The 14,306-nt window shown below is 37.6% G+C and overlaps 8 non-coding genes across 8 annotated transcripts; 7 read left to right on the top strand and 1 right to left on the bottom strand.

Moving 5' to 3' along the window:
• Positions 1-209: 209 nt before the first annotated feature.
• trnae-uuc (transfer RNA glutamic acid (anticodon UUC)) lies at positions 210-281 on the top strand. The gene has a single exon. It is a non-coding gene; the product is annotated as a tRNA-Glu (tRNA).
• A 440-nt stretch (positions 282-721) lies between these two features.
• On the top strand, positions 722-793 carry trnaw-cca (transfer RNA tryptophan (anticodon CCA)). The gene has a single exon. It is a non-coding gene; the product is annotated as a tRNA-Trp (tRNA).
• Positions 794-4,308: 3,515 nt separating this feature from the next.
• Positions 4,309-4,380, top strand: trnae-uuc (transfer RNA glutamic acid (anticodon UUC)). The gene has a single exon. It is a non-coding gene; the product is annotated as a tRNA-Glu (tRNA).
• Positions 4,381-4,804: 424 nt separating this feature from the next.
• trnaw-cca (transfer RNA tryptophan (anticodon CCA)) lies at positions 4,805-4,876 on the top strand. Its single transcript has one exon. It is a non-coding gene; the product is annotated as a tRNA-Trp (tRNA).
• A 3,520-nt stretch (positions 4,877-8,396) lies between these two features.
• trnae-uuc (transfer RNA glutamic acid (anticodon UUC)) lies at positions 8,397-8,468 on the top strand. Its single transcript has one exon. It is a non-coding gene; the product is annotated as a tRNA-Glu (tRNA).
• Positions 8,469-8,892: 424 nt separating this feature from the next.
• Positions 8,893-8,964, top strand: trnaw-cca (transfer RNA tryptophan (anticodon CCA)). The gene has a single exon. It is a non-coding gene; the product is annotated as a tRNA-Trp (tRNA).
• Positions 8,965-10,229: 1,265 nt separating this feature from the next.
• Positions 10,230-10,302, top strand: trnaf-gaa (transfer RNA phenylalanine (anticodon GAA)). Its single transcript has one exon. It is a non-coding gene; the product is annotated as a tRNA-Phe (tRNA).
• A 135-nt stretch (positions 10,303-10,437) lies between these two features.
• Positions 10,438-10,511, bottom strand: trnan-guu (transfer RNA asparagine (anticodon GUU)). The gene has a single exon. It is a non-coding gene; the product is annotated as a tRNA-Asn (tRNA).
• Positions 10,512-14,306: the final 3,795 nt, after the last annotated feature.

Genomic DNA, 14,306 nt, shown 5'->3' with positions numbered 1-14,306 from the left:
GGTGTTTAAAAAGTGTTAGAGCGAATAAACATGTTCACGTGTTTATTACTTAAACACCTTAACGCGTTTATATTCTAAACATGTTTATAAAGTAAACGCCTTGACGCGTTTTAAAAAGTGTTACAGATAAGTGTTTATGAATGTTCCAAACTTACACATGGTTTTAGAGTGTAGCTACTGTTGCATGTAAATGAGTTTGATAATCACCTTCCCATATGGTCTAGCGGTTAGGATTCCTGGTTTTCACCCAGGCGGCCCGGGTTCGACTCCCGGTATGGGAACGTCTTTGTTTTTGTCATTTTGTTACAGAACTGTGGTCATGTGTAATGTGTTTTCATTATGATAATAAAGCTACAGTTATAAAATAAAAAAGTATTTAAAAAAACCTACAGTTACTTGAGGTATATATATATATATATATATATATATATATATATAATTTACAGAATGGTACAAATGTATTTGACTCTATTCACATTCCCATCGCAGTTTGTTTTTAGATTATATTAGTCCCTGGTCAAGACAAAGTCTCTCAGGGGTTGGCCTATCATTAGATTGCCGATGTAAGGTCTCTGGTCCCATCGTATAAGCAAGATAGTTTATTCACAAATAAATACATACACTTTTATTTATGTTTCTGTTGGTAAATTAACACATTATCGCATGCGTTCATGTCACGCTGTGCACTCTAACATTGCATCACAAGCAAACAGTACACCAGGACTTCGTGGCGCAACGGTAGCGCGTCTGACTCCAGATCAGAAGGTTGCGTGTTCAAATCACGTCGAGGTCAAAACCGTCTTTATATCTATTCCACTCTATATCATTTCTTAGCGTGTTTGAATTTGAAATCCGGACATTTATTTATACAATTTAGCCCACACAACATGTTGATTATATAGCGACAAACAAATTACTTCCTGGGGGGGCAGTTCAGTTTCAATCAAGTTCCAGTCTCTCTGCCATTATCTTGCGCTGCTGTGTTTGGTCAGGTAAAAAGGGCGTGACCAGAGCGGTATGGGCAATCCCGTTAGGTAGCTTGCATGTCAATCTCTCCTTCTTTTCTATTTATATACCCAGCACTGCTTCCGCCCTTCGTCTGTGTTTGTTTCTATTCTTTTCATCATTCAGCTTTTGTATTTTTCTGCAGGAGCTCCAACGTTAGTCTTTTCTGCTCCATCCAGTCTCCAGCGCAGCTACAGCGCCGTTCAAAGCGCAGCGTCATTCTCAGCTTGCTCTGCGTTTTCATCAGAAAGACTGTTCCGACGTCACCGCTGCACTGCAACTCTTTCACACCGGCGCCTCACAGACCATGGTTACCACGGCAACGCCTCATCTCGTGAACAGTGGGAACAATAGTATTGTGGTTTACTACATAATATCCCACCCATCGTTGGTGTTCAAACAAAGCAGAGTGTTACATTGGGAAAGGGCCGTACCTGTCAGTAAGTATTTTAAATTCATTTGGGAAGGTTTAAGATTGTGAAGAAGTTTAAATATGCTGCGTATTTGCGCATTGGGAACTTTGCATAATGACGTTTTTATTAATGCCACTTTCTTACAGACAGTAGTCAGGGTGATGATACAAGACCAGAGCCTATAAACCTGTTATTTGCTTGTCCTTTCACTACCATATTCTATCGTGCTTGCTCAGAATACGCGTGAATCCTGAAAACATCTTGTTAATATTTAAACAAAGCCAGCAGTCACTTTATTGATCACCCTGTGGATTGGAATACAGATGATTGTGTTAAAGATGTTAATAGACTTTCAATGTACACGTTTTAGAGCTAAGCGTTTGTTGAGGCAGTTCAAGCGCTGCACTTTCAGGCAGCCAGTTCCAGTGTTTGCCTTTTGGACTTACTCTGGAAGGAATACAAAAAAAAAAAAAAAAAACATTTGTTGAGAACCGCATTTGGGAGAAAACTTAACAGTTTCGAAACACATTTGTAAAGGCATCGGATTCTATTATGGTGTTGCCGAGCTGTTGAACGTTTCTCATTACAGGTTTACTGGATTGCCAAAAAGAATGCTATCTCGAAACGATGTAAGTATCTGTTTATTTACTCATGTTATTGTAAAGTTATAGAGGGCATACTACAATTCACCTGCTTACAGTTAACTGCATTATTATTTTCCTTCTACAGTCTCATCAAACAGTCAATATTACTGATCACTAAAATAAAATTAAAATTGTGGTTGTGAATGTTGGATTAAAGGTTGCGATTTGCTTTAATCCAATCCAAGTACAGTTATTATGATGATGATATACAGAAACTCATTTTGTGACATTTATTTTACTTTATTTTTTATTCATTTTAAGTAAATATTTATTTTTAATGTAATGTCAACCATTTTCTAAAACTGTTATCTGACAGCATAGGTCCTGGGTTTATAAATTCTAGTTCAACATTCCTGCGTTGGAGGTATTTTTATTTATTTTTTTTTTTTTCAACTTCATACTTGTGCATGTGTTTTTCTATTAGGTAATGGGTGAATTTGCAATGGTCCTTGGAAGTACATGATTTGAAACATTGTGCAAAAGGGCTGAACAGGTTAGGACGGTCTCTGAGTTACTGATTGGATCCAAGAAAGAGGTGAGGAAATAAACGATCACAAAACACATTGTATTCTTGTGAATGACTTGTGGCTTTGCCAGCTGGAAACGCACGAAGGTAACAAACAAAAAGAACAACAAACCTCCTCCCTCTCCCCCTTCACACCCTGCCACTGTACAAAGCAATTACTTATACAAAGGTCATTACCCCCACCCCATTTTTCTTTTCAGGGAGATCTCAGAATGCTACCTGTAATTCAGCTCATTGAAGAAAAAACTAAATTTGATGAAGGAAAGGGGAAAAAGTCAGTTTCGGTCATCACTGTATATGAGGTAATTATACTAAATAACATTAATCAAAATGTTTGGGAGTGGGGGGGCACCCATTGACTCGGCTTCAAACAAGATGTCCTCTTACTGTCATTCAAGCATAATTATATTGACTTATATAATGCTAACAATTGACACAGTAAATTTAAAATTAAATTAAATGTATCTAACAAAGTACAATAAAAATGTTATATTTTATATATTTATATTATTTTGTCATCATTTCATTATGTTATATTTTTCAGGATATATCTACAAGTGAACTTGACAAGTACCTGAAAACCACACAAGAAGAACCACCACATCTTGTTCTTTGTGTTGCAAAGAACACCCTCCAGGAAGCTGTAATAGTAGGAGATACTGTTGCGATATTTTGCCAAGCAAAAACTGTATTAGATGCTGTGCTTGTTCTCCTGGGAACGTACTATGCCTTCCACCTGCAGTACCCCAAAGTTTATTCGCAGGTGCTTGGATTCCTGCAGCAATATATATTGGGAGACCCATTTACTGGATGCAAATCCCATGAATACAGATTTTTTGCAAAAGGGTTCAATGATTAAATTAGTGAATTACAACAATAACCTTCTTACATAATTGTAAATATCTGTAAACAAATTAAATAATTATTTGTTAAAACTGAATTTCATGATAAGGTAGTATGTTTTTATTGTCTATTTAAATAATTTATTTGAGGGAGTGGACATATACAGTATTCTATTTGATGTTTTAGATGTTTTAAATACAATCATATATATTGTAGAGATCTCGGTTCCCGCAGGCAGGCGCATCACACAGGGTGAGGTAATCCACACACAGCCAGAGGGCAGGCGCGAACCCGGGACCTCTTGCACTAAAGCATAGCGCCGATACCGCTGTACAAAAGAGCCGGCTCCTTTGCAAGGAGCGTATATTGGGCTCATGTCTCTGTGTGTGATTACGTCACCTACCAGCCCTATTGCTGCCTTCCACCATGCACGCTACAATATGTATATAGGTGTAACAGATTTTATTCTTCAAATTGTAAATATTTATTACAATTCAAATACTTGTTACTATTGCAATAGATTTTTTGTTTAAAAAAGTTTTTGGCTTAACTTTGAAATATGCAATAAATAAAAGTAAGTTGTTTAATTTGTGTCTTTTTGTATTGTAAAAATAAGAAAGCATTTACGTGTTTAGATCTTAAACACCTGTAGATTTGTAAACGTGTTCAGGTGTTTAAAAAGTGTTAGAGCGAATAAACATGTTCACATGTTTATTACTTAAACACCTTAACGCGTTTATATTCTAAACATGTTTATAAAGTAAACGCCTTGACGCGTTTAAAAAGTGTTACAGATAAGTGTTTATGAATGTTCCAAACTTACACATGGTTTTAGAGTGTAGCTACTGTTGCATGTAAATGAGTTGGATAATCACCTTCCCATATGGTCTAGCGGTTAGGATTCCTGGTTTTCACCCAGGCGGCCCGGGTTCGACTCCCGGTATGGGAACGTCTTTGTTTTAGTCATTTTGTTACAGAACTGTGGTCATGTGTAATGTGTTTTCATTATGATAATAAAGCTACAGTTATAAAATAAAAAAGTATTTAAAAAAACCTACAGGTACTTGAGGTATACATATATATATATATAATTTACAGAATAGTACAAATGTATTTGACTCTATTCACATTCCCATCGCAGTTTGTTTTTAGATTATATTAGTCCCTGGTCAAGACAAAGTCTCTCAGGGGTTGGCCTATCATTAGATTGCCGATGTAAGGTCTCTTGTCCCATCGTATAAGCAAGATAGTTTATTCACAAATAAATACATACACTTTTATTTATGTTTCTGTTGGTAAATTAACACATTATCGCATGCGTTCATGTCACGCTGTGCACTCTAACATTGCATCACAAGCAAACAGTACACCAGGACTTCGTGGCGCAACGGTAGCGCGTCTGACTCCAGATCAGAAGGTTGCGTGTTCAAATCACGTCGAGGTCAAAACCGTCTTTATATCTATTCCACTCTATATCATTTTTTAGCGTGTTTGAATTTGAAATCCGGACATTTATTTATACAATTTAGCCCACACAACATATTGATTATATAGCGACAAACAAATTACTTCCTGGGGGGGGGGGGCAGTTCAGTTTCAATCAAGTTCCAGTCTCTCTGCCATTATCTTGCGCTGCTGTGTTTGGTCAGGTAAAAAGGGCGTGACCAGAGCGGTATGGGCAATCCCGTTAGGTAGCTTGCATGTCAATCTCTCCTTCTTTTCTATTTATATACCCAGCACTGCTTCCGCCCTTCGTCTGTGTTTGTTTCTATTCTTTTCATCATTCAGCTTTTCTATTTTTCTGCAGGAGCTCCAACGTTAGTCTTTTCTGCTCCATCCAGTCTCCAGCGCAGCTACAGCACCGTTCAAAGCGCAGCGTCATTCTCAGCTTGCTTTGCGTTTTCATCAGAAAGACTGTTCCGACGTCACCGCTGCACTGCAACTCTTTCACACCGGCGCCTCACAGACCATGGTTACCACGGCAACGCCTCATCTCGTGAACAGTGGGAACAATAGTATTGTGGTTTACTACATAATATCCCACCCATCGTTGGTGTTCAAACAAAGCAGAGTGTTACATTGGGAAAGGGCCGTACCTGTCAGTAAGTATTTTAAATTCATTTGGGAAGGTTTAAGATTGTGAAGAAGTTTAAATATGCTGCGTATTTGCGCATTGGGAACTTTGCATAATGACGTTTTTATTAATGCCACTTTCTTACAGACAGTAGTCAGGGTGATGATACAAGACCAGAGCCTATAAACCTGTTATTTGCTTGTCCTTTCACTACCATATTCTATCGTGCTTGCTCAGAATACGCGTGAATCCTGAAAACATCTTGTTAATATTTAAACAAAGCCAGCAGTCACTTTATTGATCACCCTGTGGATTGGAATACAGATGATTGTGTTAAAGATGTTAATAGACTTTCAATGTACACGTTTTAGAGCTAAGCGTTTGTTGAGGCAGTTCAAGCGCTGCACTTTCAGGCAGCCAGTTCCAGTGTTTGCCTTTTGGACTTACTCTGGAAGGAATACAAAAAAAAAAAAAAAAAACATTTGTTGAGAACCGCATTTGGGAGAAAACTTAACAGTTTCGAAACACATTTGTAAAGGCATCGGATTCTATTATGGTGTTGCCGAGCTGTTGAACGTTTCTCATTACAGGTTTACTGGATTGCCAAAAAGAATGCTATCTCGAAACGATGTAAGTATCTGTTTATTTACTCATGTTATTGTAAAGTTATAGAGGGCATACTACAATTCACCTGCTTACAGTTAACTGCATTATTATTTTCCTTCTACAGTCTCATCAAACAGTCAATATTACTGATCACTAAAATAAAATTAAAATTGTGGTTGTGAATGTTGGATTAAAGGTTGCGATTTGCTTTAATCCAATCCAAGTACAGTTATTATGATGATGATATACAGAAACTCATTTTGTGACATTTATTTTACTTTATTTTTTATTCATTTTAAGTAAATATTTATTTTTAATGTAATGTCAACCATTTTCTAAAACTGTTATCTGACAGCATAGGTCCTGGGTTTATAAATTCTAGTTCAACATTCCTGCGTTGGAGGTATTTTTATTTATTTTTTTTTTTTTCAACTTCATACTTGTGCATGTGTTTTTCTATTAGGTAATGGGTGAATTTGCAATGGTCCTTGGAAGTACATGATTTGAAACATTGTGCAAAAGGGCTGAACAGGTTAGGACGGTCTCTGAGTTACTGATTGGATCCAAGAAAGAGGTGAGGAAATAAACGATCACAAAACACATTGTATTCTTGTGAATGACTTGTGGCTTTGCCAGCTGGAAACGCACGAAGGTAACAAACAAAAAGAACAACAAACCTCCTCCCTCTCCCCCTTCACACCCTGCCACTGTACAAAGCAATTACTTATACAAAGGTCATTACCCCCACCCCATTTTTCTTTTCAGGGAGATCTCAGAATGCTACCTGTAATTCAGCTCATTGAAGAAAAAACTAAATTTGATGAAGGAAAGGGGAAAAAGTCAGTTTCGGTCATCACTGTATATGAGGTAATTATACTAAATAACATTAATCAAAATGTTTGGGAGTGGGGGGGCACCCATTGACTCGGCTTCAAACAAGATGTCCTCTTACTGTCATTCAAGCATAATTATATTGACTTATATAATGCTAACAATTGACACAGTAAATTTAAAATTAAATTAAATGTATCTAACAAAGTACAATAAAAATGTTATATTTTATATATTTATATTATTTTGTCATCATTTCATTATGTTATATTTTTCAGGATATATCTACAAGTGAACTTGACAAGTACCTGAAAACCACACAAGAAGAACCACCACATCTTGTTCTTTGTGTTGCAAAGAACACCCTCCAGGAAGCTGTAATAGTAGGAGATACTGTTGCGATATTTTGCCAAGCAAAAACTGTATTAGATGCTGTGCTTGTTCTCCTGGGAACGTACTATGCCTTCCACCTGCAGTACCCCAAAGTTTATTCGCAGGTGCTTGGATTCCTGCAGCAATATATATTGGGAGACCCATTTACTGGATGCAAATCCCATGAATACAGATTTTTTGCAAAAGGGTTCAATGATTAAATTAGTGAATTACAACAATAACCTTCTTACATAATTGTAAATATCTGTAAACAAATTAAATAATTATTTGTTAAAACTGAATTTCATGATAAGGTAGTATGTTTTTATTGTCTATTTAAATAATTTATTTGAGGGAGTGGACATATACAGTATTCTATTTGATGTTTTAGATGTTTTAAATACAATCATATATATTGTAGAGATCTCGGTTCCCGCAGGCAGGCGCATCACACAGGGTGAGGTAATCCACACACAGCCAGAGGGCAGGCGCGAACCCGGGACCTCTTGCACTAAAGCATAGCGCCGATACCGCTGTACAAAAGAGCCGGCTCCTTTGCAAGGAGCGTATATTGGGCTCATGTCTCTGTGTGTGATTACGTCACCTACCAGCCCTATTGCTGCCTTCCACCATGCACGCTACAATATGTATATAGGTGTAACAGATTTTATTCTTCAAATTGTAAATATTTATTACAATTCAAATACTTGTTACTATTGCAATAGATTTTTTGTTTAAAAAAGTTTTTGGCTTAACTTTGAAATATGCAATAAATAAAAGTAAGTTGTTTAATTTGTGTCTTTTTGTATTGTAAAAATAAGAAAGCATTTACGTGTTTAGATCTTAAACACCTGTAGATTTGTAAACGTGTTCAGGTGTTTAAAAAGTGTTAGAGCGAATAAACATGTTCACATGTTTATTACTTAAACACCTTAACGCGTTTATATTCTAAACATGTTTATAAAGTAAACGCCTTGACGCGTTTAAAAAGTGTTACAGATAAGTGTTTATGAATGTTCCAAACTTACACATGGTTTTAGAGTGTAGCTACTGTTGCATGTAAATGAGTTGGATAATCACCTTCCCATATGGTCTAGCGGTTAGGATTCCTGGTTTTCACCCAGGCGGCCCGGGTTCGACTCCCGGTATGGGAACGTCTTTGTTTTAGTCATTTTGTTACAGAACTGTGGTCATGTGTAATGTGTTTTCATTATGATAATAAAGCTACAGTTATAAAATAAAAAAGTATTTAAAAAAACCTACAGGTACTTGAGGTATACATATATATATATATAATTTACAGAATAGTACAAATGTATTTGACTCTATTCACATTCCCATCGCAGTTTGTTTTTAGATTATATTAGTCCCTGGTCAAGACAAAGTCTCTCAGGGGTTGGCCTATCATTAGATTGCCGATGTAAGGTCTCTTGTCCCATCGTATAAGCAAGATAGTTTATTCACAAATAAATACATACACTTTTATTTATGTTTCTGTTGGTAAATTAACACATTATCGCATGCGTTCATGTCACGCTGTGCACTCTAACATTGCATCACAAGCAAACAGTACACCAGGACTTCGTGGCGCAACGGTAGCGCGTCTGACTCCAGATCAGAAGGTTGCGTGTTCAAATCACGTCGAGGTCAAAACCGTCTTTATATCTATTCCACTCTATATCATTTTTTAGCGTGTTTGAATTTGAAATCCGGACATTTATTTATACAATTTAGCCCACACAACATATTGATTATATAGCGACAAACAAATTACTTCCTGGGGGGGGGGGGCAGTTCAGTTTCAATCAAGTTCCAGTCTCTCTGCCATTATCTTGCGCTGCTGTGTTTGGTCAGGTAAAAAGGGCGTGACCAGAGCGGTATGGGCAATCCCGTTAGGTAGCTTGCATGTCAATCTCTCCTTCTTTTCTATTTATATACCCAGCACTGCTTCCGCCCTTCGTCTGTGTTTGTTTCTATTCTTTTCATCATTCAGCTTTTCTATTTTTCTGCAGGAGCTCCAACGTTAGTCTTTTCTGCTCCATCCAGTCTCCAGCGCAGCTACAGCACCGTTCAAAGCGCAGCGTCATTCTCAGCTTGCTTTGCGTTTTCATCAGAAAGACTGTTCCGACGTCACCGCTGCACTGCAACTCTTTCACACCGGCGCCTCACAGACCATGGTTACCACGGCAACGCCTCATCTCGTGAACAGTGGGAACAATAGTATTGTGGTTTACTACATAATATCCCACCCATCGTTGGTGTTCAAACAAAGCAGAGTGTTACATTGGGAAAGGGCCGTACCTGTCAGTAAGTATTTTAAATTCATTTGGGAAGGTTTAAGATTGTGAAGAAGTTTAAATATGCTGCGTATTTGCGCATTGGGAACTTTGCATAATGACGTTTTTATTAATGCCACTTTCTTACGGACAGTAGTCAGGGTGATGATACAAGACCAGAGCCAATAAACCTGTTATTTGCTTGTCCTTTCACTACCATATTCTATCGTGCTTGCTCAGAATACGCGTGAATCCTGAAAACATCTTGTTAATATTTAAACAAAGCCAGCAGTCACTTTATTGATCACCCTGTGGATTGGAATACAGATGATTGTGTTAAAGATGTTAATAGACTTTCAATGTACACGTTTTAGAGCTAAGCGTTTGTTGAGGCAGTTCAAGCGCTGCACTTTCAGGCAGCCAGTTCCAGTGTTTGCCTTTTGGACTTACTCTGGAAGTACAAAAAAAAAAAAATAACATTTGTTGAGAACCGCATTTGGGGGGAAACTTAACAGTTTCGAAAAGCATTTGTAAAGGCATCGGATTCTATTATGGTGTTGCCGAGCTGTTGAACGTTTCTCATTACAGGTTTACTGGATTGCCAAAAAGAATGCTATCTCGAAACATCGGTCTCGTCAAGCCGAAATAGCTCAGTTGGGAGAGCGTTAGACTGAAGATCTAAAGGTCCCTGGTTCGATCCCGGGTTTCGGCAAACAACAAGACGATATTTGTTTTGTATTATTTTGAACTAAAAAAATAGAGCACATTTATTCTTCAGCGTAATTGGATGAAATAACAGCGTATCAGAGTGCCATTTTCTAATGTGCTTAAGAAATGCAAAAAACATCGTCCCTGGGTGGGCTTGAACCACCAACCTTTCGGTTAACAGCCGAACGCGCTAACCGATTGCGCCACAGAGACCAACCTGTTAAGCCGCCAAAGCATACGGGAGTGATTAGCAAGGCGAGATGCTGCAGAACGTGATCGAGGGAGCAGAACTCAGCAGAACCTGAGATCACATCTAAGAAGAAAGCAACACGGGGCAGGAAAGTCTATGTAATCAATTATGGCAGCACAGCATATGTCGTTTTGTTAGATAACACCCTGGGAGACAACAGAGCAGTGTGTGTAAATAGCTACAATGGAAACCATATACTTACGACTTAATTTTGATACAGAACTGTGGTCATGTGTAATCTGTTTTCATTATGATAATAAAGCTACAGTTCAGTGGATTATATTTGGAATCTTTGGCTGTGTCATTCACTATTTTCTCAAATAAGATGACAAATTAATAGCTCAGTTGGTTACAGTGAAAGAAACGAGCGCCAGTCAGCCCGGCTAGCTCAGTTGGTAGAGGATGAAGCTCTTAATCTCAGGGTCGTGGGTTCGAGCCCCACGTTGGGTGTCCTTTTTAAATACAAATTGAAGCTGTTTCTTCGAGACAACGGAGCAAAGTCTGATTATGTTCACATTGTATACAGTATTGCAACAAAATTACTTATTGGTCATTGTCAAATAGCAATTGCTATTGTAAAAATGCATGCATCGTTTATAGCTATAACGATATTGAAATAAATAATCTTACTTTTTTGGGTTGACTTCAATCCGTTTCTTTTTTTTAAAATTGTCATTACATCATTCATGGTGCAACAGTTGGTACGTGCGTAATAAACCCAATCGGGCCTTGATACGAGAACCCTAGTTTGTGCTGAAATAAATAATGCGGTTTTCTACAATAACAAATGCAGCTTGTCAGAATGGCCAAACAGTCGAAGTTGCCAGACTCAAGGACTCTGTCTTTCTAAAGAATTGTGTGTTCTGGTCTCTGAATGGAGGCGTGGGTTCAAATCCCACTTCTGACAGTTCAATTTTTCTTATTTTTAAAAATAATACATTTCTTTATTTTACTATAAAAGATTGTTTTAAGGAAATCAACAGCTGATACCAAACTCTTGTCAGCACTCAATACCATTTTAATTTCCATTTTAAATCGGACTAAAATAGTGTTCCTAACACAGATTGCATTTTTTTTGTAAACAGACTACTTGTTAACCTCACTGAAAAATATTTTGTGTCCAAACATGTTATTTAACTTGATTGTTTTAAAATTCCAAATAACATATTACTCACTGGATCGTGGTCTCAGGCTGGGATGCGGACCATTGAGAACAGTATAAACGATCTGTTACTATAGGTAGCTTACAGGAGAAATGCCCTCGTTTAACATGCTAGGATGATCGACTTCGGCATTCTCCAACTGCTGTTTACATTTTCTAACACGTTATGAGGAAGGAAAATATTTTGGTGTCCAAACATGTGTTATTTAATTTGATTGTTTTAATATTCCAAATAACATATTACTTTGAAAAAACATATATTTTTTAATACAGTCCTATTTGAGTATTTAAAATATGGTTATATTCAAATGCCAGCAACGGTGTGTTAATTTAACGAAGCGCCTAACGCCGCTCGGAACGTTCGCATTTTTAAATCCTAACGGTCTCTGATCAGCTGAGTGGAATGTTCACGAGCCGGTTGCCTAGCAGCGTCTCCCCCTCCTTCTCTGCCCCGCCCTCTCGCCCTCTCTCGTTGCTCCAGCTAGGAGTTCAAATTTAGCTTTGTTATATTAGCGCAATTCTTTACTAACTTTTACAAATTAGCTTATTAGGGGCTTCGTGTTTTTAAGATGGTTCAGGTGCAGTCCGGGCAGACTGACTGGAGCATCATTACAGTATACCGCACTGCGCTCAGCTTTGTGTGGCGGCTGATACACAAAATAATGAACGACTGTTTAAATAAATCACATGTATTGCTTTTTAATGCTAAATATGTATCTGGTATTCTAAGTATTATCAACAATTAATAATTCAGCTCTATTCATATTCAGAATGTAATACAGTATTAAAACTATCAAACTGACTGGAAACATGGAACACATTAATTGCGATCGATTCGATACCAATAGGATTACATAAGAGCTGTTGTGTATAGACAATGTCATAAACGCCGAAATGAACACGGACGGTCTTTATTAAGGCTGACTCGTTTAGATGTTCGAGAGATCTAGGTGTACTGGACAAATCTACTGGATTTTTTCCAAATCGTAAGGGTATCGCCTGTGATAATATATTTAAAACTAAGAAAATGCACAAGCCATACAACGAAAAAAAGAGTACAGTATCTTACAAGTGATTGTGCTTAACTCATGTCATTTATGTGAGTTCTTGTCCTAGCCATTTGCAATATGATGGCAAAACTACTAGACAGTTACAATTGCGCATTAATGAGCGAGCATAAAAGTTCAATTAGGAGAAAACATATTCATCCACCACTAGCTAGACATTTTGTAGAAGCCAAAAATTCCGTTTCAGATCTTAAATTCTGTGGCATACAAACATTTTCAAGATCGCAGTGGTGGTAATGTCACGTGTGTCGAATTTGTTGATTATTATTTTATTCAGTATTATCACATGATTTTTGAATTTTAATTGGATTGGTTTTCCTTTTTTGCACAGTTTGTTTATTTGAATTATTGTTTTATTTTTGAGCGTTAGATGCATTTTAAAGTGTATTTGTTCACTTAACCATACGTCGTCCACTCTCTGGTCCAGACCTCCTCCTAGGGCTCCTGTCCAGATGCCTGTTTGGGCAGCCCTCTCCATAGGGTGCTGTGCTTCAGCTGAAGGCCTCAGGAGAGATCCTGATATCCTGACTTAAACCACGAACGCAAAGGTTCTTGTCAGTACCTCTTTTCAAATGTCTTCAATCACCAAGTTCCGCAGTCCTCCCAGAGTGAGTCCACGAAAAAAAATAACAAAATGAAACTGACACTGTCCGTGCACAAAAAAACCCCAACCACTCGCTGTCTAATCTCGTCCTCTTTATTTTCGTTTACTTCCCTCGGCTTCTCTCTCTTTCCTATTCCGGTATCTCCTAGTTCCATGCTCCCAGTCTCCTAGTTCCTCACCCTTTGTATTCCTCAAAGCCCTTCTAATTCCAGGTGTGTACAGGTACCTGCAATTGTTTGGGGCGGGACCTGAGGTCCGTGTGCACAGTGCTTGTGATAAACAAAACAAAAAATACTTTAATTACAAACTCCGTTTCACCCGTGCACCAAACAAAATAGACAAATAATAATCAACACAGCAAGAAACACAGTGCAAAGGAAACAGAAAATTATGAAAAGAAAAAAAAAACGATCTAAATAAAATATTCACAAAATACGAATTAATACGTGCAGAAAATAAATAAACAAACACAGGCATATGATTCCCAGCCAATACAACTGTGTTTATGCCCACGTTTCAAATAATGACATTTCTAAAAGCAAATCGCATTGTTTTATGTTTTCTTTACTTTTAAAGCTGAGAATCAAACACACTTCCGACAACTTCATAGCCCTGCTGGCTACGAACACGTATTGAGTCGGCTGTTTCCCATGATACCGACACCAACGGATTTCAATCCTGTCACCTTAACCTCTTGACCACGACTATTTTCTATAAAGTCCCAAGATTTATAAACATATCACAGGCAAAGAACAAATACACAGTTCGTTTAATAAAAATGAAACCACAATCCCTGGTTTAGGAGGCCAAGGGCTTTATCTTTTGGTGTTTCTGGGCACAATTTAAAAAAAAGAAAGCAATGTCATTTGTAAAGAAACTAATTTGATTAAAAACCTAACGTTTTAGAGGTCAATTGTCAGTTTGA

The sequence above is a fragment of the Acipenser ruthenus genome, chromosome 35 (assembly GCF_902713425.1).
Source record: "Acipenser ruthenus chromosome 35, fAciRut3.2 maternal haplotype, whole genome shotgun sequence".
NCBI lineage: Eukaryota > Metazoa > Chordata > Actinopteri > Acipenseriformes > Acipenseridae > Acipenser > Acipenser ruthenus.
Note: the sequence above shows the minus strand (reverse complement) of the source record. Positions and strands in the feature narration are given on the sequence as shown.